Below are 6,000 nucleotides of genomic sequence, written 5' to 3' on the forward strand. Positions count from 1 at the left end.
TGATAGGCCAGAAAACAATCCCATCTGGGCAAATGGCCTGTTTTAGCAATCAGGATTAAGCTGACAGAAGTTTTCTGTAATTTGTCTATTTCTTTCATAGTGTGGACATATTGTTAAATTAGTTAATGGGAAGAAAAAATGTTTAACAGCTCATGTGATCCTTTATGTGGCATGCCATCTGTGTGTTGTGTGCTGAATGTCACTGGCTGTGAGAGAGAGGAAATCAAAGAATTTCAGCCTTGTCTTCTTTACTGTCATTATCTTGGGCAAGCATGATAAATAATCATATTTATGTTCTGGAGTATATACAATTTAAATCAACCTATTAGCCAGGAAGACATTCTTCACAGACTTTGGAAGGCAAAAAAAAAGACATCATCTCACCATAAGCAATCCATTTCATGGGTGCTGAGCGCTAGAAACTTAGAATGGAGTGAGCAAGACAAGTTATTTTTCCTTTCATATTAAACAAAGTTATTTGCAGAGACTTTATTCTGGCATATTCGGGGGCTAATCCTGAGGTTCTGGAAGGGAACAAATCAGATTTTGTAGTCTGTTACATAGATAGTTTAAGAAATTTTTAATTCTCCATGTCCCAAAATCACAAATTTTATTTAATTGGACACGTGTTTCTGTGAAAGACGTTTTGCTATTAATTGGAGCTTCAAGAGAATCTGTTCAGTTATTCATCAGCCTGACAACTGTGGATCCTGCTCTTCTTCCTGTCTGAGGTGTTAATCTGATCATCAGCAGAGCAGGGAGCGGGTAGCTGACAATGAGCAATTTGAGTATGGTTGCAGTTCTTGCCCTGTGACCACCGGCTCTCACTCTGGCTCACCCGCACTCACCTGCCAGTGCAAGGCTTTCCTCTCCCGAGGATGGAGGTGCAGCACTCACTCACTCACTCACTCACTCACTCACTCACTCACTCACTCACTCACTCACTCACTCACTCACTCACTCACTCACTCACTCACTCACTCACTCACTCACTCAGTTTGAGCAGTTGCCAATTGCTCTGCAGCGCAGCCCACTCAGCCACAGGAAAGCTTCCCAGACCAAAACTCTGTTGCCATATGTATGGCTTAGGAACGTGCAGGGACAGCATCTGCCTCAGTAGCTCCTGCTGAAGCTGTTTCGTGGAATGTAAATAACACAAAGCTTGTTATATTGGAGAGAAAGAGGAAAAAACCTGAGGAGCTGACTGACAATTTTGTGGTCAAGCTATTCACTTGGGGTAGGAAAGGGTAAAGTTCAAGAATATCGAACATAAAGGGGGAGCAGTTTTGACAGTGGAGAGGGATGCCTCCTGTGTCAGATATGCCCCAGGATAGCCTCCTGGGACATGAAGACCTATTTCAAATTCAATGCTTTCTGCTTTGCTCTTCCTTAAAAAAAATAAACCAAAAAACCAACTCAGAATGGGAACATTTACTTTCATGGTTCGTTGGATTTTTCCAGTAGAAAAACATTTTCTGTATTCTTCCCTAGAAGAAACATTTTCACCACAAGACTGAACTTACTTTTATCGTGCACCACTGGACTTGATTTGCATTTGTCTTTTCTGTAAGGCCTCTGGAGCTCTTGCAAGCAATAGCAACTGATTAAACTCTATTCCTGATTCCTATCCTTCCCCTTGGCTGTTGGACTATGACTTAAAATTGATAAAATGTACTGGACAGGTTATTGTTCTCTACTCTGCTTGGCTACGCAGCTTATTTATTATTTGGTACGACTTATCTCAAGAGTACTGCGGAGATGATTTGCAGAAAGTCTGGGATTCACTCATATATCTGGGTCTGGTTCATTGCTTTCATACTCTGTTGTTCTACAGAGACATATGTAGATCCATACCAGTTCTTTATTACTTTTCCATCTCCTTTCATTTAGGTCCTTTCTTTTTTTTTTTTTAAAGGAATGAAGAAAAAAGAGAAATGGTTTTAGATGTGGGGATTTATTTTAGATACTCACAGTAAGAGCTTTATTGATAATAGAAAAACAGACAATACTGACAAGTACTTTTTTGCAGCCCTTTAGAGGAGAAGAATTTTCAGACTGGGCACACAGGGTTATCTGCCTTTAAAAAAATTGCCTTACTACATTAGGTATTTGTATTTGTAATGTCTTGGTATGTCCTGTGGGAACACAGTGTGGCTCTGTTATGGAAATCTGTTCTTATAGGTCACAAGTTTATTTTTATGTCATCTATTAGAACACACTATGAGTTAAAGAAAATTTACTGCAGTGATCCTGTTGAAAAACAGAAGCTCACATACCAGGGATGACTTACTTCATGCCAAACACTAATCTGATATCAAAGTACATAGCAGTCAATCAAAAACAATGCTTTGCAGCCAGTTCTTTTCAATTAATGCACTGGATTTCTGTTCCCAATTCCTATAGATGTCTGCAGAAGCATATTTCAAAATTCTCCATGTTTCACTTAAAACATTTAAGTGAAAAATAAAGCGCACCTTAAAAACTATACCACAAATTGTATAATAAATTCTTCTGAATTTTTAGGCCAATTGCTACTGTATAGTCACAAATGATAGTAACTTTGCTAGCAAGATGACAAGTCAAAATTGAAAAACTTGGTTTGAGTTAAGTTGGTTTTTCCCTCTTTGTTGTTAAGCAGCATTCTTTCCCTCCAAAACTTACAGCTCTGGACTCTACTATCATTGAGAAAGACCAACAATTTTCTGGTTGTCAGCTTTTGCTACCAGATAGAGAATGTTGGAGAAGAGCTTTTGGAGTCCATGTTGGAATCCTGTGGCCCTTGGCTGGCCCGACCTCAAACCAGCTGTAACATGGTGGGTTTTGCTAGGGTTTTCTTTTGGGTTTTGAGTTTCTTTAAAGCTGAAACTTTGAAGCTCAAAATCCTCAGAAGGAACAGAAAGAGAAACCTCATGCAAACAAATACCACTGATCTTTACGCAGCTTTGATCTCTTATGTATCTATAGTGCCTTTCATCATGAAGAAGCCCAGTAAGATTTATAAACTGCCTTCAAAGGGAAATATCTTATCCTCTGTACCACAATGCACACCACTGAAAACCAGTCTTCAGAGCAGATGACCTACACCACAACGTGAACACCTGGAGCACGATGCACATTAACTGGCAGTAGGGCAATAATTAGCAAATACAGAGGATAAACATTATTTGGCAGGATCTGCAATGCCAGAGACAATAGCAGAGACCTCACATTTTAATGTTGTATTTATCTTAATGGAACAGACTTCGTGAAGCATTTCAAACTCCTGGGTGCAACAACCCCTACTGCTGGGGATGGCTCAGCAAGGGTCTTTGTTGCACCTGTCAGCAGGTGCAAGTTATGCCAACCCATCTTCAGCACAGGGGCTTCTGTATCTCCTCTCAGCATGCACTGGTACCCCACAAGACTTTTGCACAGAAAATTTTACAGGCACATTTCTCCTCTCTCTCCACGTCTCTCATGAAAGTCCTGGCCTTAGGGAACCCAGCTGAAACAGCTCTTCCCCCTCCTTTCCATTAGCCAGAATCTTTGATTAACTGAGCCTCTGACTGTCTGAAAATTGCAGGCACCCTTGAAGACTTTCAGGTAATTGCAGTGTCTACTGCCTTTCAAAGTTAAGGCTTAGGTTACTGAGCCATCTCCGTAATGTCTGATCAATGGAGTGATCAATTAGGAATGGGAAAATGAGCTGCAAGTGGAATGGCTAATGACCTATCATGGAGAAGTCTTTTAATCTCTGGGTCCCATGACTGCATGCCAACCTGCTCCCTCACAAAGCCAGCAGGGTCCTGTAAAGTTGAAAATTACCATAAAAAAGAGAACAAATGGGGAGCGGATAAAAATCAATTAAAACTACTGGTATTGTAAGGACCTAGAGTGGGCTCAGGAAAAATTCTAAGTGTTTGTTTAACGGATATGTGAGCTTGTTTGCCCTAGTAACTCTGTCTCTGTTTGATATGTATGAGGTTCTGAATATTTTATAACAGTGATGGCTGTGTTCACTTAAAGCCAGCTGCTTAAAAAAAATTAAAATTCCAGAAAACACTTTGTCTTTCAACTCAGCATTATGTAATGTTTCAGGCTTGATACCCATTTTCTTTGAAGGTTTTTTCCTACTGATAACATCAGAAATGTCACCCAGGAAAGATCAAATCAAATTTCATCTGAAAAAAAAATGGTTGTTGGGTCTTAAAGGTTTGTTTTGTTTTCTTTTTTTATTCCACTGACAGATAATGAGTGTTAATGCTTCATCTGAAACAAAAAAAAAATGATAGCTGAATTGGAAGAGCGCTGGAGAAGAGGGCACTGGGGAACACATTTGTGAGCCATCACACAAATTCTCTAAGAAGCCCAGGCAGAAACTCAGAATATCACATCTTAACAGAACATAATGTATACTCCAGAAAGAGTAGAGATAATGTATCCTAATGTATTCAATATTTGCCTTTGATGTAAGCTTAAGCATTATTCCATATGTTTTACTCCATCACTATATTAATTTTGGTTGGAAACCATCACACATTAATTATCAAACATGACTAAGCTCCAGCTCACTCATTTTCCTAGGCTAATTGGTGTCTGCTGTGAGACAGTTACACTGCAGAATTTTGTTTATAATAGCTGTGGCTAACATGTTAACAGCGACTGCCAGATTTGCCAACCATCAGGCACAAATACAGCTCAGCTGTCCAGGGTGAAGGCTGTATAGGAAGGGAAAGACCTGAACCTCAGCAAAGATTTTGCAGATGCATGCACAGGGTCTTCTTTGAAACAAAATAGAATAAATTAAAATCCATTTTTACAGGGAAAGAATCAACTAATTTGGACTAAACATTTTGTATATTGCATGGCAATTATCTCAAGAAAATGCTTGAATAAAGAAGGCAGTAATGTATTTAATCTTTTTCCCCAGTATTACAGACCAGTCCCTGACCTAATGCTTTACTTTGTTTTGAACAGCTTTTATGTGAATTTTCAAGAACATTTTAAATAATAGATGTGCCATAATTACAGCCTGTTTCTTATGAGAGGGGGTTTTACTATTCAGATCTTGTCATTTTAAGATCAAAAGATTTCTATTTCAGAACTCTTTTCCTTGCTGAGCTCTAGACAGACAGACTAGTTCGTGAGTTGCCAGATCTTTAGCTCTTGTAAGCTCTATTGCCATTAGACTAAAGAAATGTTCCTGAAAAATCCTTTATTACACAAGCAGCTTATTGCAGTACTGCCCACGCTTCTTTAATGGAGAAGCCCACATCCCTTTGAAACAATCTAGGGACTGTCTTGTGCAAGTGGAACCAGAGTGTTTTTCATCTAAAGAAAACTATTAAAACATTTGAACTAACAGTAGAAATTAATGGGGTTTTTTTCTGTTTGCTTACTTAGTCGTGGATGTGTGCAATTTTTTTGCAATGTTTTATCATGTCCTATTGGTCACCAGAGATCCCTGAGATACATGGCAAGAATATGTCTCTATAGTCAGGGAAACAAAGGGGAAAATGATACTGAAGGTTTTCTGAAGCTGTTCTTTGCTTATTCATCATCATAAACTAACATATAACCTTCTATCACAAGCTAAAGGTTCATAAATCTAGACTCTGTTGTATGAAAAACAACTCATCCAACCCGTTCCATTGACAAGATGCCCCTACTTACGGGTGGGGGAGGCAGAAGTGAGGAGGGAGTGTACACAGCTTGTATTTGGCTCTTCAAATTCAAGGCTAAATGACAAAAGCAGTCTGAGTACAATAATGGTAAAAATCACACAAACTGAAAAAGCTTCAGCCCAAATATTTTCAAGGGCAAAAATCTCTCAGGAATGACGGGCTTTTTCCTACTATGTGTCATTTCAAATGTTGTTAAGAAAATAGATTGTTTCTAGGTTAGGCTCTGACAAAAGAGACAGTTTGGGCTAGAGTGGAGATGTATTTGTTCTACTTATGACCCGTCTCTAGTGATGTGCCAACCTTGAACATTTGCTTATTCCTATTACAACTGCTTCTA

The sequence above is a fragment of the Camarhynchus parvulus genome, chromosome 3 (genome assembly GCF_901933205.1).
Source record: "Camarhynchus parvulus chromosome 3, STF_HiC, whole genome shotgun sequence".
Lineage (NCBI taxonomy): Eukaryota > Metazoa > Chordata > Aves > Passeriformes > Thraupidae > Camarhynchus > Camarhynchus parvulus.